Genomic DNA, 25,626 nt, shown 5'->3' with positions numbered 1-25,626 from the left:
ATGTGAAATGTATGTTTGATGTTCGAAAGAGCAATCGACATGGATGATACATCATTAAAAACATTTACAATACATTTCCATTAATAGATTATGCTTTACAACAAATGAATTAGTTCAGACGTAGAACACATGGTTAAAGAAACATGCATTACAAGTGTTAAAGATTTGTCTTACAACAAATACAATACATGTGTGAAAACGTGCTAGCCTGTTAACAGGGTTATGAATTAAGTGAAAGTTCCAAGACACACTGTTACACCATACATCACTAACCTCGTCAAAGGGGCATTGGATACACTACTTACTCCTCAAAGAAAACGTTACAACTCTCTTGGCTATGTGGGAGGAGCTGAGGTGAAAAGTCCTTTCATGTACAAATGAGGGGGGTATTGAAATTGACCCTTATGGTTGTTCGACTACCCTAATGACCATTTGAATTCCATGACTTTTTGACTTCATGACTCTATGTTCAACAAGTGGGTCTCTTGGACTTCCACCTTGCATCACATTGATTAACAATAAGTCCATAGTGGAGATGTGGGAAACATGAATCATGACTTGACTCGACATTACTTGAAAAGACAATGCTGGTACAATTGTGCTGCTGTTGGAGTGCGTGTTGAGCTACAGTGCTGCTAAGTGATGGATGTCTTCATGGTGTATCATAGCTTCACCTCCGCATGGCGAAGTGCACAAAGTCTTCGATGGTCCTTTCTTCGCTTGATGAAGCTCTAGAATGTTGTTCCTTGCTTTCATGTTGGAAGGCTTAACAAGTTCACTTGTTTGTGAAGGTGCATGTTCGTCATGTTCATCTGCTTCACATGTTTCATTCCTTCATCTACTTCGCATGCTTCATTTTTTCGTTCATTGGTGAACTTTCCCATCTCCATGTGCTCCCTTTGCTCATCTCGTTCATCGTCTTGAAATGTTTGTTGGTGTACCTATACTTGCAGTCACTCATGATGAGATGACATCAAATTTAAAATCTCCTAGTATACCATGACACATGATCATTCAGATGCGGGTGACTAAAAGAGGCTGGAGGGCTATGATGTGGTATAATGGATCCGAGCAACTACCGATGAAAAATGTGCAAGAGTCACCAAGGGATGGAGACAGACAATCTGAGTCGATAGTCACTGTTCGCAACATCTGGCTTGGATGGGAGGCAAAATTGCAAAAATTTTAGGAGGGACAGTTTCGGCTATAGGAAAGCAGGGCAGGCATGCTCTGTGCATTTTCCAGAATGAACAGTCAGCAGGGGTTGGTCAGCCAAATTTGTGAAATTTTCCAGAGGAACAAGACAGGCTACATGAGGGGCTAGTAGGTAGGGATTACAAAATTTTTCTGGGGAACTGCCCGGTAAAATGGTAGCCAAAACTGCACAATTCCCAAAGGGAACTGCTAGTTGGCTGCTGGGGTCACTAGCAGCCAGAATTTCGCAATTCCTAGAGGTAACTTCCAGTTGGCTACTGGGGTCACTAGTTGCCAAAATTACACAATTCCCATAGGGAACTACCAATTGGCTGCTAGGGTCACTAGCAACCAGAATTGTGAAATTCCTAAAGGGAACTACTAGTGGGCTGTTGGGGTCGCTAGTAGTCAAAACTCCACAATTCCAAGAGGGAACTACCAGTTGGCTGCTCAGTCAATGGTAGCAAAAACTGCACAATTCCTGGATGGAACACATAGTCTGTTGTTGGGAGTTGTTGGCTAGGAAAAATGCACTAAGGCTAGGATGTTGCCCTACTGATCATCTTTGTGCAATTTTTGAGCTGAGATGGCTAATGGATAGCGAGAGGCCTACTCTTGAGCATTGTGCAATTTATGAGATGAATAGTCAGTCGGTTGTCTCAATAGCCAACATGAGTATTACTTGAGTTGCTTGCGAGTAGCGTAGCCTGAAAGAACTAGCTCAGTATTTTTGCATTGTTCTGGTTGACAATCGATCAAGTCGAAAGCAGGGGTGATGGTTCGACTATCAGTGAGGAGTCTGGTCATCTAAGCTTCAGAAAAATATGAATAAGTGTGTGAACAGTCAAAAGATGCATAAGTGATCATATGAACACACACTCACATGACTTGACGATGAATGACCAAACCATCCAAACACACATGCTCAAATTACTGACCAACGGTGTAAGCAACAAGCGCGACCCTCATGATTGATCATTCATGATCAAGACAACACTTGCGTGATGGTGATTGTGAATTCGTGTGTAAGTGCGACAGATGCATTCATGGCTAACACAACAAACACATACGAAGCAAAGGCTTTGAGCATAACCAGAACACAGTCACAAGCATGAATTAGACATCAACATGCAGAGACTTGAGTGCAATAGATAGTAAGGTGAATGTAGGGACACACATGAGCTCATGGAGTGAACCCGAGTGTGTGCAATCATTAAGAGAAACTGTTCAAGGGAGGCTCCAAAATCGGTGCAGGTCAAAATTTTGGAGGGTGGTTGTCGCTGTTGTGGTAGGTTCTCAAATCAAAACCCCATACTCCAACTTTCAAGAGCATAAACAAGTACATCAATCCACTTAAAGTAGTTAAACAAGTCTCTTTCTCCATACACATATAGAGCAAAGAAGAAATACAACTACAACACTGTTGTAATGGCTGCTAGAGAAGACATATGGAGGGTGGAATACCCCTGCAAGGTTATCTCTATCTTGGAACTCCTCCATAACTGAATCAACACTCTAGTTGACCAAGGCACCCATAGGATTCAATTTGCAAAAATCTTATCCCGAAGTGTTCCTCTGATCTTGAAACCTATTCCAAATGGCTTAGAATGCCCAAATATGGCTATTTAGCCTCCATTTTCATTCAATTTGGTTGAAAAATTGCCTTAGTTATGACTTTTTCTAGTCTCCCCATAATTTCCTCCTCCAAATCGGGCTTACGACTAGTTAAATTCATTAACACGGACAAAACTAGCAGTTTCACCGAAATCAATGATTTTTCCATCAATCGTGCCAATCTTGCATTTAAGTGCTGAGTGGTCACCCTTGTGGTGAGGTCTGGTAGTTACAATGATAGTCTCACAGTCTTTCGGATATCGTAATCGATGCACCAGGGATAATACACATTACACAAGACTCAACGCATGAAAAAATCTGATCTGGTGATAACGTGGACCCATCGGATCATAAACTGCAACACAATATAGTATCACGTCTAGAACCTCCTGCTCATCGCAATTGACATTATTGTATTCAAGACTTAACTGCGCCTGGACTGGGGCTGATAACCTGTGGAAGATCTGATTGCAATATGTGGTCGCATTGCATCGCAACTCCATACCTTGTCAGGGCCGGGGTCTATTCTTGTCACCAATGCGATTGCGATATGCGATCGCATCACATCACACTCCATAAACTATTAGAGTCAGGACCGATATCCTTTGCATCAATATGCAATTTCACTAATTACAAGTGGCTTTGACTAGGGGCTGATTCTTACCTGATCCTTTCACTGATATGCGATTGTGATCCATCACAATCACAACTTCATTCGACGTCACATCACGTTCCTCCCCTTGCTGGGGGTTGATTCTGTAATGTGATCTACCTTTTAACTCTGATTTCTGATATGTGAGGGCCAACGGTAGGCTACCACTTATCACCTCCTTATTCATTGAAAACCTTGCAATGTCATCAGTTCAACCCTGAACTCTGACCGGCTCTAGCTTCTGCATATGAGCTCGAATTTGAGTGTCATTCACACCATTAGATTCAGAATGACGAGCTCTTCAATCTGACATTCAACTTATCAAAATTATGACACTTCAATTTTTTCACAAATTTTGAGCTCCTGATCACTCTTCCCTGCTAAAAAATTTTTGGTTTCCAAAAGCATTAAATAATCTGCAACTGCTCTATACTTGTTTGCACCACAAGTATCCTTAATGTCATCCTTCCTTCTCCTTCACCTTTTTTCGTCGAAACCATAAGTGATGAGCTCACACCTACATCCCCTGTAAATATGTAGTACAATATCTTTCAAATTACATGTTTCACTATGCTACAAAAGAATTCAAGTTTGATGTTCTTCTCAACCTGTCTATGTCACTATGGCCATCCACAATAAAATCCTTCCCAAGAAGAATTCCAAGAATATTATCTAGAAAATCCTTATCAAGAATGAGATCCTAAAAGACTTTTTCAAATGAACCCAAAACAAACTTCATATAGTGAATACTCATATAACTCAAGTTCTACATACATTTGGAACATACTAAATGTGTTGTAAATACTCATACAAGAGTCCTAAAATGCTTCTTACATAATATTTTCAAGAAATAATTTTAGAAAATGGAATGAACTAGACTCCCAAATTTATCCATTCAAATTGACTATCAACAAGCCAAACTAGCATTGTAATGCTTAAAGAAAATCATTGTTGCATATAAATTATTTATTTATGAACATCAGTTTTACAAATTACCCAACTATGGGGATATTCAACTAGTACAAAACATAAACTTATAAACTTCAGCTGGACAAATAGTCTGCCCATTTCTTACCCAACTAGGTGAATGAACCCTCTATTTGAAATTTCTCTTTTTCTGAAGCTATTTCAGGGATGGTCGCATCTTGCGTTACTTTTTCTGTTATCACTTCCTCTTCTGGTGCTTGCATGATCTTCTTTTCCTTACTAGGATGGAGATGTGGAAACAATTTCCAACACTTTTTTACCCAATGCCCACTAATATTGCAGTCAGTACATAAATTATTTTGAGCTCCTCTCAGCTCACTTGCCTTTATCTTTGGATGATATTTTCTCCTTTCGATCTCAATTCCAATAGACATAGACATCTTCTTGATGATTTCTTTCCTTTTATCGCACTTATCTACACAATGATTAGATGAAGGGCAAAAGGTGCATGGAAACATTTTCATTAACACATTATTCAAATCCGCATTTTGTTTTCCATCATGAAAATCATTTTATTTAAAAACATTCTAATTAATATAATGGGTATACCACTTTCTGTTGTCTTTTGAATTACGTTGTCTGCATGAGGAACTCATGTGGCTTGAAGAACTAAGCTTCCTTTCTTCCTTGACACTTTCATCTCTCTCTGGAGATGTTTTCCCCTTCAAATCCTCATTACGTTTGAAAAATCAAACAGGAACCAGCTCTGGGTGTAGGCTCTAACATCTTTCCTCCTTGTGTCCTTCCTTACTGAAATAAGAACATGTGACCCATGAACCATCACTAGAAGATCATTATTTTTGGTGACATAGCCTAAGCCTTCGTATTTAGGCCTCTCTTTGGCTACAATTGGATTTTTAATGCCCTATTGATTTACTCCAAGGCCTCCTCCCATTTAACCCATCTTGGTCAGGAGTTTGGATCCAATGCCTTTACTATGTTTTTCAAAGGTTGCAAATGAATTTACATCAGTATTTTCACATAAGGGATAAGCATGAAAATTCTTACCATTTGCTACCTCCTTTGATTGGAATACAAAGATGTTTTCTAATTCCGTTTTTAATTCGAGATGTTTCCTCTTTGATTGTTGGGTCCCTATAGTACTAGTGATTATCCCATTACTATTGTAGTTGCATCCCTTATTAATATTTTTGTGCCCCTATTATCCCCATATTTTTATTATTGTGCCCCATAGAATCCCTCTATTGTTATTTTTGTGGCTTTATATTATTATTGTTAGGTCGGCTCGGTTATATTGTGACTCCTTAGACTCCTATATATAGAAAGGAGGTTTTGTCATTTGAATCATCCAAGAATTGTTCATTTATGTAATGTAAAGGAGGTTGCCCCTCGAAGAGACTGAATTCTAAGGCGTTGATCTATATTTTCTATCTTTTCTTGAGTTGGTTTCATAACATTTGGTATCAAAGCTTTGGATTCTAGGGTTTCGCTGCTACAAATAGTTCATCGTGGCATTTTCGCTATAATTTTTTTTTTTTTTTTTTTTCTGCGATGTTTCAGAAGAAAAAAAAACCCATTTAAGAAGAAATCTTGCTGAACGTTAGGTCCAAATTTTAGAGCTTTTCGCGCTATTTTGTGGAGATATGATCTGAGGAAGCTAGTCTTTTTGTAGACTCCTGAATTACATTCAAAACAAGTGACCTGGGGAAAATCATCATAACTTTCTCTTTGATCATTGGATTTAAATTTCATAAGAAGGTACAGAAAGAGGATGGACTGTAGTTTCTTGTATATATTTTTCAGAGCCAAAGGTCGAAACAGTGACTTGTGGCACGTCATACAAGTTCACTCTAATGAACTAGTCTATAATCAGGTCACTGTGGGAGATTTTACATAACGCTTCCTTGGAGAATCCAATTTGGATCAGATTGGTGGAATTGGAAAGAGGACACAGAGGGCTACTTCGGATCACAATTTCAGAACTAGATGATCCAGAAGTACAGAGATACATCAGAGGCAATATCGAACTCCTACAAAGTAAAAAAAGGTGTGTATATTCTTTTAAACTTTTGCTTAAGATTGGTTTGAAAATTTATTTTGAAGGAATTCAAAGGGCATAGTAGAGAATTAATATCGGTAACTGATTCCCCAAGGAAAGAAAATGTAAACACCTAGTAAGCAACCTGAAAGCTCTAGCATGACTCATGAAGAAGAGGAAGAAATGCTACATGATATATCAAAATTACAAGAACAAGTGCAACAAACGTCACTCTCACAAAAGCTAATGGAAGCTAAGATAAATGGCGTGGAATCTAAGATAAAGGGCATGGAAGCTAAGATGGACGATTTGAAGATAGATTTGAAGACAGATTTGAAGAGAGACATGGCAGATTTGAAGACAGATTTGACAAATTTTCTACAAGAAATACTTACTAATGGTGAAAAGGTAGTAAAGGAAACTCATGATGCAAACAAAAGAAATGCTAATCATGATTTCTTAGACTGTAATGTGGGATCGAAGACCCACCATATTCCAAAAATCGATATGAGGAAGTTTGATGGCAAGGATCCCGCAACATGGATATTACAGATGGAACAATTTTTCGATCTCAATAATGTGCAAAACACACAAAAGGTACATATCGCAACTTTATATTTGGAACTAAATCAGTTTGTATGGTATTTAATCTTGTAAACAAATTATCACTTGGGAAATTTTTACGGAAGAATTGATATCACATTATGAGGATACAAAAAGCAACACTTTTTTTAGCCAATTGATAAGTCTCAAACAAAAGGGTTCAATAATGGAGCACATTTAGGAGTTCCAAAAATTGAACATAAGGGTAAAAAATATTCCAGAGGAGCATAGGATTGATGTGTTCATAGGGACTTTAAAGGATAATATCCAACATGATGTTCGCCTTTAGGAACCTGATTCATTAGAGAAGGCATTCAGGTTAGAAAGAAAAATGGAAAGCAAAATTATGGCAACCAGGAAGCATACCACTCACAACTATAAAGATGGAAGTGTTGCTGCCCCTAGTCTTCCACAACCTACAAGGTTGACACCACAACAAATGGAAGAAAAGAGAGCAAAAGGGCTTTGTTACAGTTGTGATAGAAAATACACTAAAGGTCATAAGTGTGTTGAGAAGAAATTATTCTACATAGATTGTGAAGAGGAAGAAGAAAAGGAGCAAGAAAGGTCAAAAGAAGAGGATATACTCCAGGAACAAAGCCTAGATAAAGAAGAAATGAATCCAACCATATCTTGTAATTCATTGGCGAGAATTACCACTCCTCAAACCATCAAGATAGAAGGAAAAATCAAGAAGAAAAAGGTAATAGTGTTGATTGATTCAGGAAGTACCCATAATTTTATTCATTCTAAGGTAGCAAAAGAATTGAATTGCTTCTTATATCCAGCACCAAAGTGTAAAGTGATGGTTGCAAATGGAGTAACAATAAATTTCTTTGGAAAGTGCCATAATATCAAGCTATCAATGGGAGAATATGTATTGACTAGCCCAATGCTTTCCATTCAAATGGGAGGTGCTGATGTTGTACTAGGGGTACAATAGCTTTTAATTTTCAAGAAATTTTCATGAAATTTTCTATGGAAGGAAAGGAAGTTGAATTAAGGGGTATTGCAGGGAAATCGAGAAAGATAATTAGCTCTAACGGTATAACAAAGCTTCTAAAAAAGAAGCAAAGGGGTGTAATTGCACAATTATGTTTGCTAGATGTTTCCACATTGGAATCATCTATTTCTATAGATCTCCAAAAAGTCATGGACAATCATTCCAAGGTATTTGAGACTCCCAAATGTCTCCCACCTATTCGTGATCATGATCATGCTATTCATCTGATTCCAAGAAGTGTTCCTCCAAACATTAGGCCATACAGATACACCTATGCCCAAAAGAGTGAAATTGAACATATGGTTGCAGAAATGCTAGAGGCTACTATAATTCAATCGAGTCAAAGTTCTTTCTCTGCTCCAGTAGTATTAGTGCACAAGAAGGATGGATCATGGCACATGTGTCTAGATTATAGGGAGCTCAACAACCTCACTATTAAAGATACGTTTTCCATTCCCATCATTGATGAATTACTGGATGAATTGCATGGATAAATCTACTTCACCAAGTTGGATCTTCGTTGAGGATATCATGAAATCAAAATGAAGACTGAAGACATTCCAAAAACAACATTTAGAACTCATGAGGGTCATTATGAACTTTTGGTCATGCCTTTTGGCCTTACCAATGCACCTTCAACATTTCAAGGTTTGATGAATTCCATTTTCAAACCATTCCTTAGAAAATTTGTGCTATTATTTTTTGATGATATACTAATCTACAACAAGTCTTGGAAGGATCATGTTGAGCATGTTGACAGGGTGCTACAACTATTGGAGGAGAAACAATTATATGAAAAAAGATCCAAATGTTTCTTTGGAGTACAAGAGGTGGAATATTTGGGTCATATTGTATCTCATGAAGGAGTTAAGGTAGACCCTAGCAAAATTAAAGCCATTAAGGAATGGACAATCCCCATATCCATAAAGCATCTGCAAGGATTTCTTGGGTTGACAGGGTATTATCACAAGTTTGTTAAGAATAATGGGAGAATAGCAGCACCTCTAACAACATTATTAAAGAAAGATGCATTTTCATGGACTCCAGAAGCAACAAAGGTCTTCGAACATCTTAAAGAGGAACTGTGCCAAGCACTGGTCTTAACTACCCCTGACTTCACAAAAACCTTTATTGTGGAATGTGATGCTTCAGGAAATGGAATTGGTGTTGTTTTAATGCAAGATGAAAGACCCATTGCTTTTGAAAGTCGCCCAATCAAGGGAAAGTTTTTACACAAAGCTATTTATGAGAAGGAAATGTTGGCAATACTCCATGCACTTAAGAAATGGCGACCCTACCTAATGGGAAGACACTTCAATGTAAAAGTAGATCATGATAGCCTTAAATAATTTTTAGAACAAAGATTATCCTATGAAGAGCAACACAAGTGGGTCACAAAGATGTTGGGTTATGACTTTGAAATCATCTACAAAAAGGGAAGCAAAATGTGGTGGCAGATTCACTTTCAAGAAAGGATGAGGATCTGGAAGCATTGTTGTGTGCCATTTCTATTATCCAACCAGATTGGATAAATGAAGCAAGGGAGGAATGGAAGAATGATGAAGAAGTGTGGGCACTTATTCGAAAGTTACAACAAGATACCAGTACATCTGATACATTTAGCTGGCAAAAATGATTCTTTATGGTACAAAGATCGCTTACACTTGTCCCTTAGGAGGGCACTCATGATTTTTAAAAACTTACCATAGGGTTAAGAAGGAATTTTTTTGGGATGGCCTTAAATCAAATATCCAAAAACTTGTGGCAGAATGTTTGGTTTGTTGGAAATAATACTGGGGGGGGCTGAATCAGTATTATCAAATTCTTTTCAATATTCGCTCTAGATTTATAATTTAATTTATTCTTCATATGTTGACCATTAATATGAATGTCAGTACCATATAATAATAAACAGGGACAAGAAAAACAGACAGTCACACCAATGAACACCAGATATAAGGTGGAAACCCAATGTGGGTGAAAACCACCTGCTGTAATGTGTCTCTATCTTCTTTCAATTAGAAACTTCTTTTACAATGATTCTATACTGGTGCAGTCCTTTACCAGTATGTAGGCTACAACCTGTAGAGAGCTACAACCCCCTTAGCTCTTGTACTAGCTGAGCTACTAGTACGTAGGTGTTGACCTACTTCTTTTCTTCCAAGGACCACGTTTCATTTACTTTCAGACTAGATCCATGAACATCAAATAATCATCAAGTACATGTGAATCAACCAATCTCCTTTTACAATCAACTAATGAATCAACCAATAGCTTCTCAGAATGCAGTAACCAGAAAAGTAATACCAGTAATCTAAACCCAGAACTCTGCAGCAATAGACAAAAGGCAGCCAACAAATATTTCAAGAAAATTCTGCAACTTCACCGATAGAAACCTGCGAATATCCGCAGTTCTTATGTGTCTAGCCTACGTAGCTCTGCACCTGCTCTGTCTACTTGACAACACACCTCTGCACCTGATTTGTCTACTGAACTGCACACCTCCGCACCTACGCCGTTTACTGGACTGTGGATCTCCGCATCTGCGCCTTCTACTGGACTGCGTACCTCCGCACCTAATCTTATTGCTGAGCTGCGTACCACCACACCTACGCTATGGACAGACCTCCGAATAGAGCCAAATTATAAGTCCTCCAATGTGCCATAGACTATCAGATCCACAGATCTAATCATGCGCCAAAGAGATCATGACCCCTCAATTGGTCTGTCTTCTCATGCTCAGGTTCAACTCCAACTGATTACAATTATTTCAGATCTTGTTCCTCTTAAGATATTCAACACATAAAGTGCTTAGCCAATTGATCTCCTTTCCTTTTTATAGGCAAGCCCTTACTCAAACCATGGATCAAAACCATAGAAAGCGAATACAAGGGACCCAAAAACTGGGGTTCAATATTTTAGATGCAATACCACGGACCAAAACCATAGGATCAGGCACGTCAGACTAGATATCATGGATCAATCATAAAACTTCCCACGTGCACACGCTTCTCTGCATGAAAGTGAGTGAATTTGACGTCTGCACCTTTTATTCAGAGGAGCTACGGATATGTCTGCACTTCTTGTTCGAGGCACCTGCGAGTCCGCAGCTTTTGCTAGGCTCACCTGCGGTATCTCATTTTCTATTATTTGAGAGCCTGAACAGGGATTTGCCACTTGAGAGAGTTTCCATCAAGGACAAAACCTGTGCCATAGCGCCAAACCTGAGTCATAATGCCAACAATCTCCCCTTTTGGACTTGATGGCAACCCTAAGATCCTCAAATTCATTCTCCCCCTTTGTCATCAAGGGCAAAGGGTTATGCTCCCCCTGAGAACATGCTGAAAACTCTGTTCTACTGTGCTAATTGTGCTCCCCCTGACTATATGCCAGATCTGCAAAAGAAATTTTCTTCAAGAAGAACCATAAACCAAATGACCTTCCTATCACCAAAAGATTCTATACATTCATCACCCAACCAAGTGGGGATCATCCTCCAAAGTGGGGTTACATCAGAAATTTACATATGACAACCAAGTACATTACATCATTCATCCTGGACATAGGTCGTTACATGACCTTGACAAAAGAAATATATAAGACATAGAGACAAAACATTAGCAGCAATATTAGATCAGCATCCATGTACTCCTTCTGTACATGCTCCTCCAAGATCTTCTACAATAATGCCAACAATGCATTATTAGAAGAATATTTGCTCCCCCTGAACCTGTGCCATTCGATCTTCGATCAATCCATAACCCAGCGAATGTACGCGTATACCCCATATGAAACTCGCATACAACCAAAAATCTCTGAAACAGACAAGATTCAACAGAAAGATGATGCATCAACTACCCCTAGCTTTTGCCTAAGGTATTCAAAGGTCTCCCTAGGCAACGGTTTGGTGAGTATATCTGCAAATTGTTCCTTATAGGGAACATACTCCAACTTGACCTTTTTTTCAAGCACTTTTTCCCGAAGAAAATGATACTTGATTGGTATGTGCTTGGTGTTTAAATGCATGACAGGATTCTTTGAAATACTGATTGCACTTGTATTGTCACAGAAGATGGAGATAGGTGGAGTACAAGTAATTTGCATGTCTTGCAATGTTTGCATCATCCAAAGGAGTTGTGTGCAACAAGATGCAACAACTACATATTCTGCTTCAGCTGTGGATAATGCAATATAGCTTTGTTTCTTTCTGAACCAAGATACTAATCTAGGACCCATGAAGAATGCACCACCACTAGTGCTTTTCCTGTCATCCACGCTTTCAGCCCAATCTACATTTGTATAAGCATGAAGTGTGAGATCTGTATCTCTAGGATACCATAAACCATAGTTTTTAGTTCCTTGAAGGTACTTGAAGATTCTCTTAACTACTTGAAGATGAGTTTCCTTTGGATTTTCCTGAAATCTTCCAACAATTCCTACTGCATGCATGATGTCTGGTTGGGTACCTGTCAAATAAAGTAGACTTCCAATCATGGATCTATAGGTTGGTTGATGAACTGCTGTCGTCTCATGATTTGCGCTGAGGCTGCATCCTACCACCATAGGGGTACATACTGGTTTTGAATCCTCCATCCCATATTTCTTCAAGATCTGCTTGAGATACTTGGTTTGTGATAGAAAAATACCATCTTTGTTTTGTTGCACTTTCAAACCATGGAAATATGTGAGCTCACCAAGCATGGACATTTCAAACTCCTTTTGCATCACCAAGGCAAACTTTTGACTCATGTCTTCTTCATTGCTACCAAAGATGATATCATCTACATACACAACAAGTATTAGCAACTTTTCATTATCAACCTTAATATATATATTGCTGTCAGTTGATCCTTTTATAAAACCTTGTTGATGAAGATATTTATCCAACTGATAATACCATGCCCTAGGAGCCTGTTTAAGACCATAGAGAGCCTTTTTAACCCTGCATACAATATTTGGATCATTTCCAAGGATGAACCCATCTGGTTGTTCAATGTACACTTCTTCATTCAAGTCTCCATTCAGAAAGGTAGATTTTACATCCATCTAAAATACTTTTAACTTTTGAAAGCTAGAGAGAGCAAGAAACATTCGTATAGCCTCAAGTCTAGAAACTGGTGCAAAGGTTTCTTCAAAGTCTATGCCCTCTTGTTGCGCATATCCTTTACAAACAAGTCTTTCCTTGTTTCTAACCACATCTCCATTTTCATTTAGTTTATTTTTGAAAATCCACTTTGTCCCTATGAAATTCTTATCTTTTGGTGTAGGAACCAATTCCCAAGTGTTATTCCTTTCAATCTGTTCAAGTTCTTCATCCATTGCCTTGACCCAGCATTCATCTTTGCATGCCTCTCTTACATTTTGTGGTTCAGTGGAGGAAAGTAAAGCCAAATAGCTTGAAGCTTCTGCAATTGTTCTTCTTGTTTGTATGCCTGCCTCCTTTTGCCCAAAAATTTGAGATTCTGGATGATTCTTTTGAACATACCTGGATGGAGTCTTTTCTTCTATCCTTATCTATTCCTCTGGTGCCTCATGGGTTTCACCATGAATCTTATTTGATGTTGATGATAGTCCTCATCATCTTCGAAGTCTTCGGATCTTACCAGCTTGGGAGTGTTTTCTTTTTCATGCACCACTACATCAATGCTATCGACAATTCTTCCAAGCCTTTTATTGTAACATTTGTATGCTTTGTTGTGAGGAGAATAACCAAGGAGAATGCCTTCATCTGCTCTAGGTTCAAACTTGCCAAGATTTTCATCATTATTTTTAATATAACATTTGCTTCCAAAAATTTTGAAATGTTTTACCGAAGTAGTCTCACCATACCAGAGCTCATGAGGAGTTTGAGTGTTGTTCACTCGAATATTTGTCTTGTTGAGAATAACAACTACAGCAAATGCAGCTTCACCCCAGAAGGTTGCGGGAGTTCTAGACTCATTAAGCATAGCACAAGCCATTTATTGAACCGTTCTGTTAATCCTTTCCACCACTCCATTTTTCTGAGGAGTCCTAGTTGTAGAGAATTCCCTTCTTATTCCATGTTCTTCACAAAAGTCAAAAAATTCATTCGAGGTAAACTCCCCACCTCTATCAGACCTAAGGCATTTGATTTTGTGATATGATTTGTTCTCCACCAAGGCTTTGAATGATTTGAACTTTTCAAAGGCTTCGTCTTTGTGCTTCATAAGTCCTATCCAACACATCCTGGAAAAGTCGTCAATGAATAATATGAAATATTCTTCTTCTCGAGGTGACCTTTTCCTCCTAGATGGGCCACATAAATCAGTATGGACAAGTTCAAGTGGCCTGCTAGCTGATCCTTCCTTCTCAGGGAAGTTAGTTCTGGTTTGCTTGCCAAACTAACACGATTTGCAAATTGTATTGTCTAGAATTCTGATGTCTGGAAGACGACGAACTGCCTGGTATTTACATGCTTTCCTTATCTGTGAGAAACTAAGATGCCCCAACCTTCTGTGCCATAACCAGTGTTCATCGTTCTTTCTTAGATAGCATTGATGTTGTCCTTCTTTGAATATGTATAAATTATTTGGAGTCCTTATGCCTTTGATCACTGTTTTTCCTGTATCAAGATCACGAACACTACATCCATTTGATTGAAATATTACCTCTGTTCCTTGATCACACATCTGACTGATACTCAAAAAATTATGCTTTAACCCATCAACATACATAACATTTCCATCTTTGACCTTTTCTTTCAACTGAATAGAACCTTTACCTTTTATGAGCGTAGGGGTGTCATTTCCAAAAGAGACCTTCTTCTCCTTCTCTAAGGCACTATATGATTGGAGTTTTTCCTTATCACCCGTCATGTGTTTCGAACAGCCACTGTCAATGTACCATTGATTTTCTTGCCCTTCTGCATATAAAGCTATACCACATCTCTCTGGTTTTGGTTCCTTCATTCTCCATGTTTTGACACTTGAGGCTTTCTCCTTCTAAGTTTTCTGCCGAAACCTTCTCTTGCATTCAGAATCTTCATGACCGAAGTTGTTACAAATAGAGCATTCTATTTCATTTTCAAGAGCATAAAAGTTATTGTAGGTTCTTTTCACAATCCCAGTCATGCTCCTTTGTTTTTGAACTTCTCTAATCATGATTGTCTTATAGGCAACACATTGAGCTACTTTGTGTCCATAGTTATGACAAGAGAAACATTGGCCATTGAAGAAGCTCCTATGATTATCAAATCTACTAGCCAAATAATTGTAGTTTCTATTTACATCCATTCTTGAGACAAATTGAGAAGGTTTTACCTGAGGTTGGTTGTAGCTTCTATTTGTCCTTAAAGTAGATTGCCCCCGATTTACTTGATAGTCCTTGTTCATTCTTGAGGTAAACTATCCTTGATTTACCTGATGATTTATATTAGGCCTTTGCTCACTCCTCCTTGCTACATCAAGATAACTTTTGGAGGTGGATGCTTGAGATGCTTCTTCATTATATCCCAGACCTGTCTTGATTAGTGGAGAACACTACACATTGATAATCTCATCCAGATTTTTAGATCCTTTAACAAATTTAAGATTAAGAGCTTTTGTTTTCTCAATCTCTTTTCTAAGACCAACAATTTCACATTCTAACTTTTCATGAAGTTTTTCTTTTTCAGCCAGTTGGAATTACAGAGTATCAATAATCATATTTTTCTCTTCTAAACAAATTTTGAGTTTAGAAATCTCTTCATACAGATCTTCTTCATCTATAGCATCCATGAAATCATCATCTTCAAAAGCCATTAAGAGTCTATAATTGTTACCTTGTTCATCTTCGTCACTATTTGAAAGTCCATCACTGTCTTCATGAGTGTAATAAATTTTCTCATTTACATTCTGTTTCTTGTTCCATCTGACAGGTTCCTTACCTTTACCAAGCTTATCTTTATGAGGACACTTTGCAGCATAGTGACCGACTCTTCCACAAGAAAAGCATTTGAAAGGTAACTTACCTCTGAATCTTCCAGCACCCCGTTGAAGGTCCTTGACAAAATTTGATTCTTTGTCTTCTTCTGATAGATGTCCTGACTCATAGTAATCTCCTTTGCCTGAAGCCTTGAATGCAGCTTCTCTTCTGTCTGATGGTCCTCCTTTCCTCATTTTGTAAGCGGTTAGAATTCCGTGTAGCTGTGACATAGTGAGGTTTCGTAGATCCTCTTTTTCTTCTATCGCAGAAACTTTAGATTCAAATTTAGGGGACAAGGATCTTAGAACCTTTTCAACCACAATAGCCTCTTTCACTTCTTCACCCAAGTTTTTCATACAATTAACAATCTCATCTACACGAAGGAAATAGTTAGCCACACTTTCATCATTGTGCATTCCGAGATTTTCATACTGAATTCTAAGGGTTTGAAGTTTTGCTCGTTTTACTTGTTCATCTCCTTCATAGCTCAGAACAATCTTGTCCCATATTTCTTTTGCAGATTTATACTGCATAACCTTGACGAATTCTGATTGAGATAGAAATCCTAATAGAGTATTGACAGCCTTTTCATTTGTTACATATTGCTTCTTACCAGCTAGATCTGTAAGTATTGCTGACGGAAAAGTGTACCCTATATCTATGATATCCCAGACTTCTGTACCAAGAGATTGAAGATAGACAGTGACTCTTACCTTCCAATATAGGAAGTTTGTCCCATCAAAATCGGTGGCCTGATCAATGCTTCTCTCTCGTAGTTGCTCATGATGATAGATATTCCTTCAAGCGATTAAGATTCTTCTAAAGGACCTGCTCTAATACCAATTGTTGGAAATAATACTGAGAGGGGGGGGGGGGTGAATCAGTATTATCAATTTCTTTTCAATATTCCCTCTAGATTTATAATTTAATTTATTCTTCAAATGTTGACCATTAATTTGAATGTCAGTACCATATAATAATAAACAGGAATAAGAAAAAAAAACAGTCACACCAAAGAACACCAGATATAAGGTGGAAACCCAATGTGGGTGAAAACCACCTGCTGCAATGTGTCTCTATCTTCTTTCAGTTAGAAACTTCTTTTACAATGATTCTATACTGGTGCAGTCCTTTACCATTACGCAGGCTACAACTTGCAGAGAGCTACAGCCCTCTCTTGTTTTCCAGTCTCTCCTGGAAGGGAGCGACAACCCCCTTAGCTCTTGTACTAGCTAAGCTACTAGTACGTAGGTGTTGACCTACTTCTTTTCTTCCAAGGACCATGTTTCATTAATTTTCAGACTGGATCCATGAACATCAAATAATGATCAAGTACATGTGAATCAACCAATCTCCTTTTACAATCAACTATTGAATCAACCAATATCTTCTCAGAATGTAGTAACCAGAAAAGCAATACCAGTAATCTAAACCCAGAACTTTGCAGAAATAGAAAAAAGGCAGCCAACAAATATTTCAAGAAAAGTCTGCAACTTCACCAATAGAAGCCTGCAAATATCCACAATTCTTCTGTGTCTAGCTTGCGTAGCTCTGCACCTACTCTGTCTACTCGACAACTCACCTCCACACCTAATCCATCTGTTGAAGTGTGCACCTCCGCACCTACGCCGTTTATTGGACTGCGGATCTCCGCACATGTGCCTTCTACTGGACTGCGTATCTCCGCACTTGATCTTGTCGCTGAGCTGCATACCACTGCACCTGTTCTGTGGATCACCTGTGGACCTCCGAATAGAGCCAAATTATCAGTCCTCCAATGTGCCACAGACTGTCAGATCCACAGATCTAATCATGCACCAAAGAGATCACGACCCCTCAATTGATCTGTCTTCTCATGCTCAGATTCAACTCCAACCGATTACAGTTATTTCAGATATTGTTCCTCTTAAGACATTCAACACATAAAGTGCTTAGCCAATTGATCTCTTTTCCTTTTTATAGGCAAGCCCTTACTCAAACCATGGATCAAAACCATAGAAAGCCAATACAAGGGACCCAAAAACTGAGGTTCAATATTTTAGATGCAATACCACGGACCAAAACCATAGGATCAAACACGTCAGACTAGATACCATGGACCAATCATAAAAATTCCCACGTGCGTGTGCTTCTCTGCATGAAAGTGAGTGAATTTGACGTCCGCACCTTTTGTTCGGAGGACTTGTGGATATCTCTGCACTTCTTATTTGGGGCACCTGCGGGTGCACAACTTTTGCTAGGCTCACCTGCGGGTATCTCATTTTCTATTATTTTGAGAGCCTGAACAGAGATTTGCCACTTGATAAAGTTGCCATCAAGGACAACACCTGTGCCATAGCGCTAAACTTGAGTCATAATGCCAACATGGTTTTCCAACAAAATAAAGTTGACACAATTAAGACACCATGTCCATTACAACCTTTATCCATTCCAAGCCAACGTTGGGAGGAGGTTTCAATGGATTTTATCACAAATTTACCCAAGTCCGAGGGAAAGAGTGTCATCATGGTGGTAGTTGATATACTTACCAAGTATGCACACTTTTGTGCATTATCACATCCATTTAAAGACAGTATAGTTTCTACTGCATTTATGGAAACAATTCAAATGCTACATGGAAACCCAAAGATTATTGTAAGTGACAGAGATCCCATTTTTACTGGAAATTTTTGGACATAATTATTTTCTTGTCTTGGTACTCAGTTAGCTCATAGCTCATCTTATCATCCTCAATCTAATGGGAAAACTGAGATAGTAAACATGTTATATACCTAGGGGGGATAATATGGGGTACCAAGGGAGGTACCCAAGGCAATAATGTAATAATGGGATGGGCCATAGTAATAAATAAGGTGGTTAACCCATGTGATGTAAGGGACCACAAGTAGTTAATAATAATGTAATGGGCCCATGGTATTAGTTTGATGGTATGAGGGAACCATGGTAATGATACATGGTATTGTATGTATGACGTCTATATAAAGGCTAGAGACTCCACATGGGAGAGAGTGAAGGATTATTGTATGAATAGGCATATGGCTTGTGGAGTGTCAGGTGCTACAAATCACAATATACATAAGGGTTTGGCAGTAGTACTCGACCCAATGTTTCAGGGCTCTAACTAAGGAGGATCGTCCGTACCCTTAGCCATACAATCCGACTACCCTATCGTACGGGCGGGTAATCTCTTCGAGTGCTGTTCTCGGTGTACTATAGCCACAAGACAGCCGACGGTTTATCTATGGCGAGGTTTCAAGGGAGCCTAGGGAGCTTCCGATATACCCAGAGGGTACGTGGAAGACAGTCCGTGCGCGGTTCTGTCTAATGCACTACTACTCGAAGGGTACCCACAGGGGTTACAAGGGAGTCCAACATAGGTGACCACCTCTTGTATTTCCTGCGTGCATGCCTCCCCAAATCCGGAGGTTTATGCGCTCAACGATAGATCCCGTGGTTTAAAGACGCCGGAACACGTCTCTAGCCAATTTTTTTTTTGCTAAGAATTGGAGATCCCACCGGCCCTGGAAAGTGCTCTGATACCACTTGTTATAGCTCTGATACCACTTGTTATAGATCTAACCCAGAAATATTATAGATCTGATATGAAAATATAGATAATGCAAATGAACCCAGAAATAATATGAAACGATTCTTTATTGATCAAACCCTTAAGGTAGGGCAACACCATACATTCACTCCTTAAGGAAGGAGAACACTCCACAAACCATATGCCTGTTCATACAATAATCCTTCACTCTCTCCCATGTGGAGTCTCTAGCCTTTATATAGGCCTCATACATACAATACCATGTATCATTACCATGGTTCCCTCATACCATCAAACTAATACCATGGGCCCATTACATTATTATTAACTACTTGTGGTCCCTTACATGACATGGGTTAGCCACCTTATTTATTACTATGGCCCATCCCATTATTACATTATTACCTTGGGTACCTCCCTTGGTACCCCATATTATCCCCCCTAGGTATATAACAAAACAAATGTTTGGAAGGATATCTTCGTTGCTTTGTATCTGATAAACAGACACAGCGGGTCAAATGGTTGCCTCTAGCTGAGTGGTGGTATAACACTTCCTTCCAGATAGCAACAAAAATGACCCCATTTATGGCACTTTATAGATATCAGCCACCATACATCACATCATATTTAAGAGAAAATTCTAAGGTTCAAGCAGTGTAACATCACATCGAACATCAACAACAAGTCCTCCAACTCTTAAAGGATAACCTCGTGTTGGCATAGAATAGAATGAAACAACAGGCAGATCAACATCATAGTGAAAGAAGTTTTGATGTAGGTGATTGGGTATTCCTACGGCTACAACCATATAAGCAAATGTCCCTCAAGCAAGCTAAGAAGGATAATAAATTATCACTAAAGTATTATGGTCTGTACAAGGTGTTGCAAAAGATTGGTACTATGGCATACAAATTGGAGCTTCCTGCAGCTTCTCGATTGCACCTAGTTTTCCATGTTTCATATTTAAAGAAGGTTATAGGCGACAAGCTCCCAGTTCAAACAATATTTCCAGAACTCGACGAAGAAGGAAAAATTATATTGGAACCGGAAGCAGTCACAGAAACAAGAACTCGACAGCTACGAAATCGATCAATTTCAGAGTATCTTATCAAGTGGAAGAACTTATCCACTAAAGATTCCACATGGGAGGATGAGAATTTTATATAGAAGTATCCAGAACTACTCAAGCGTTGAGGACAACACTTTTTTGAAGGAGAGGGGCATGTTGGGTCCCTATAATACTAGTGATTACCCCATTACTATTGTAGTTTCATCCCTTATTAATATTGTTGTGCCCCTATTATCCCCATATTGTTATTACTGTGCCCCATAGAATCCCTATATTGTTATTTTTGTCGCTTTATATTATTATTGTTAGGTTGGTTGGGTTATATTGTGACTCCTTAGACTCCTATATATAGAAAGGAGGTTTTGTCATTTGAATCATCCAAGAATAGTTCATTTATGTAATGTAAAGGAGGTTGCCCCCTCAAAGAGGCTAAATTCTAAGGCGTTGATCTATCTTTTCTATATTTTCTTGAGTTGGTTTCATAACATTGACTCTTCAAATATCTTCTTTCAACTCCTCGAACTTGTTTGTTGATTGAACCTCATCTTCCACATCATGTGGAAAAAAAGTACAAACTTGTCCATCTGCCTTCTTTGAAGGACTTTCTACACTAGCATCTTGCATAATAGTTGTATAAAAACATGAAGATTATGGAGAAGATGGTGGCTTATCACCATTCTTGTTACCTTCTTCGTTTAGAGAACATTCTCCTCTTGGAGGTCTAGAGCTTTCACCTTGCAAACTAGTATTCCTCTCTTCATAGAGGAGTTTCACCATTTTTTCCATGTCTAAGAAAACCTTTCTAAAAGCCTTCACATCCTCTGACATTCTTGCAGGTTCTTCTCCTTTGGACATGGTTTTTTTGAAGCTTCTATTGCAATTTGAGGTAGAACTTGGTGGCAAAGATTGAAACAATCTTGCTCTCCTTTCCAAAACCTTCTCCTCAATGAGCTTCAAAACACATTTACTTGCAAACACTAGTCAATTCCTCCTTGCACAAAGAAAAACCATAGCTCTTATACCACTTGATCTGAATTGGAGTAGATTAGTAATGCTATGCTAATTTTGCTCATCATAATATAAAAATTTGCTTGAGGTTGTACTCCAAAATAACAAGTAAAAGCATGAATTTATTTTTTTTTGCTTAAGATAGTTTCATGAAGAAAACTTAAAACATGAAACCAAAGCTCTAAATGGAAGCATGCATCAAACAATAATACATCAACCATTGATAAAGGAGTTCACCCCTCCTAGGCTACTTCTGATTGGATCAGATCTAAAGGCATGATACCTTCTCATTCTGCTCAACAATTATTTAGATAAGAGTACATAAATGTGCTGACAAAAAGAGTAGCTAGTTTTCCCTTCAAGGAAATATTATTCTGCAAATAATTCTCACTCTAAACTTATGACAACCTACAGTTAGTCATGAAACAAACTACAGCTATGGGTTCTCAAATCAAGAACCCATACTCCAACTTCTAAGAGCATAAACAAGTATAATCGATTTGAAGCACTTAAACAAGTCTCTTTCTCCATACAAATATAGAGAAAAGAAGAAATACAACTACAACACTGATGTAATGACTACTATAAAAGACATATGGAGGCTAGAATACCCCTACAAGGTTATCTCCATCTTGGAACTCCTCCATAAATTGAATCAACACTATGGTTGACTAGGGCACCCATAGGCTTCATTTTTCAAAAATTCCCATCCAAGATTTGTCCTTTGATCCTGAAACTTGTTCCAAATGGTTCTGAATGTTGAAAAATGGCTATCTAGCCTCTTTTTACATCCAATTTGATAAAACATTAACTTAGTTATGACTTCTTCTAGTCTCTACACAATTTCCTCCTCTAATTCACTGTCAGTTAAATTCATTAACTGCAGAAAAAACTAGCACTTCCACTGAAATCGGTGGTTCCGCCATCAATCCCTCCAATCTTAGTTTTTGGGCCGAGTGGTCACACATGCAGTTAGGTATGGTGGTTACATTGATGGTCCCGCAGTCTATTGAATATCACAATCAGTATCCAAAAGTTCTCCTTTGATCCTGAAACCTATTCCAAATGGTTCAGAATGCCCAAAAATGGCTATCTAGCCTCTTTCTACATCTCATTTGGTCGAAAATTGTCTTAGTTATGACTTCTACCAGTCTCCCCACAATTTCCTCCTCCAAATCTAGCTTACTGCTAGTTAAATTCTTTAATGCACAAAAAACCAGTAGTTCCATCGAAATTGGTGGTTCCACCATCAATCCCGCCAATCTTGTGGTTGAGGGCCGAGTGGTCACACTTGTGGTTAGGTCCAGTAGTTACGAAGATGGTCCTGCGGTATTTTAGATATCGTAATCGACATGCCAAGGGTAATACACATTACATAAGACAATGCATGAAAATATGCGATCTGGCGATAAGGTGGTCCTACTGATTATAAATTGCAATAGTATCATGCCTAGAACCTCTCGCTCACCACATTTGGGACTTAACTACACCTAGACCGGGGTGAATAACCTGTGGCTATTGCGATTGTGATATGCAATCACTCCACATCACAACTCCATACCCTGCTCGAGTCAAGGCTGATTCTTGTCGCCGATGCAATTGTGATATGCAATCGCATCGCATCGCACTCCATAAACTATCAGGGTCGGAGCTGATTTCCTTTTCGGTGATATGCGATTTCACTAATCACAATCGGCTTTGTCTCAAGGCCAATTCTTACCTGATCCTTTTGCTGATATGCGATTGTGATCCATCATAATCGCAACTTTGGTCAATGTCGCACCACATCCCTTCCCTTGCCGGGGACCGATTATGCAATGCGATCTGCCTTTTGAATGTGATTGCTGATATACAAGTGCTAATGGAGGGCTGCCACTTGGCACGTGCTCATTCACTGAAGACCTTGTCATGTCATTAAGTCAACCTTGAACTTTTCCTGGCTCTAGATTTTGCATACGATCTCGGATTTGAGTGTCATTCACACCATTAGATTCAGCCTGACGAGCTCTTCAATCTGAATCTGAATTTATCGAAATTCTGACACTTTGAATTTTTGACAAATTTTGAGCTCTTGATTAGTGTCCATGTTTGAATATGTCTAATCATGGATGAACAAGATAAACTATGTTAAACATGGTTGACTATAGTTTACTATGGTTGATTATGGTTGTCCATATTTGACTATGTTTAACCATGGATCACTAACAATGACAATGTTTGAACATGGTTGACCATGATTAGCCATGATGACTGTGATTTGACCATGATGGACCATGGTTGATCATGTCAAATATGGTTGAACATGGTTGTCTGTGGTTGACTATGTTTAACCATGGTGGCTATTCTTAATCGCATTTGGTCATGTTTGACCATGTAGATAATGTATGACCATGTTTGACGTTATTTAACCATAGTTAACTATAGTTCCCTTTAGTTTCTCATGAAAGGTGGTATTTGACTATGGTTGACCATGGTTATTAATTTTTAACCATGGCTTATAATGTATCCCATGTTGGGCATGGTAAACTAATGTAGAGTAAGGTTGACCACAATTTCACATGGTTGATTGCGATTATTGACGGTTAACCATAAGTGGCCATGTTTAAATATGGTTAACCATGGATGACCAAGTGATATGAATTGAAGCATATTAGTAATGCTATGCTGATTCCCCTCATTAGAATATAAAAATGTGCTTGAGGTTGCACTCCAAAATAACAAGTAAAATCATGAATTTTATGTGTTTTTGCTGAAGATAGTTTCATGAAGAAAACTTAAAACATGAAACCAAAACTCTAAATGGAATCATGCATCAAACAATAATATATCAACCATTGATAAAGGATTTCACCCCTCCTCGGCTACATATCCTTGGGTCAGCTCTAAAGGCATGACCCCTTCTCATTATGCTCAACAATTCTTTAGATAAAGAGTACATAAATGTGCTAACAAAAAGAGTGGTTGGTTTCCCCTTCAAGGAAACATTCTTCTGCAAAGAATTCTCACTCTTAACATATGAAAACCTACAATTAGTCATGAAACAATCAATAGGCTAAGGTTTCTCAAATCAAGACCCCATACTCCAACTTCCAAGAGCGTAAACAAGTACAATAATCCTCTTGAAGCAGTTAAACAAGTCTCTTTCTCCATACACATATAGAACAAACAAGAAATATAGCTACAACAATGCTGTAATGGCTGCTATAGAAGATATATGGAGGTTGGAATACCCCTACAAGGTTATCTCCATCTTGGAACTCCTCCATAAATTGAATCAACACTTTGGCTGACCAAGGCACCCAAAGGCTTCACTTTTCAAAAATCCTATCTAGAAGTGCTCCTTTGATCCTGAAACCTATTCTAAATGGTTCATAATGCCCAAAAAAGGATCTAACCTCTTTTTCCATCCAATTTGGTTGAAAATTTCCTTAGTTATGACTTTTTCCAGTCTCCCCATAATTTTCTCCTCCAAATATGGCTCGCTGCTAGTTAAATTCATTAATTGTAGACAGAACTAGAAGTTCTATCGAAATTGGCATTTTCATCATCAATCCCACCTATCTCGCAGTTAAGGGCCGAGTGATCACACTTTCGGTTAGGTTTGATGGTTACGGCAACTATCCCATAGTCTGTTGGACATCACGATCGGTGTGTCAGGGGTAATACACATGACACAAGACTTAACACATGAAAACATGAGATTTTGCGATAAGGTGGACCCCCCACATTATAAACTACAACACAACACTGTATCACGTCCAGAACCTCCCGCTCATCACAATCGACATATTGCATTCGGGCCTTAACTACGCCTGGACGGGGGTCGATAAACTGTGGCCGATGTGATTGCGATATGCGATCACACTGCATCGCAAATCCATACCCTCCGGGGGTTGGGGCTGATTCTTGACACTGATATGATTGAGATATGTGATCGCATCACATCGCACTCCATAAGTTGTCAGGGTCAGGGCTAATATCCTTTCCTGCGATTGTGATTTCGCTAATCGCAATCGGCTTTGTTTGG

This window comes from Pinus tabuliformis, chromosome 5_2 (assembly GCF_031772625.1).
Source record: "Pinus tabuliformis cultivar Carrire ecotype Pingquan chromosome 5_2, CPIR1, whole genome shotgun sequence".
Classification (NCBI taxonomy): domain Eukaryota; kingdom Viridiplantae; phylum Streptophyta; class Pinopsida; order Pinales; family Pinaceae; genus Pinus; species Pinus tabuliformis.
This window is presented reverse-complemented; position numbering follows the sequence as displayed.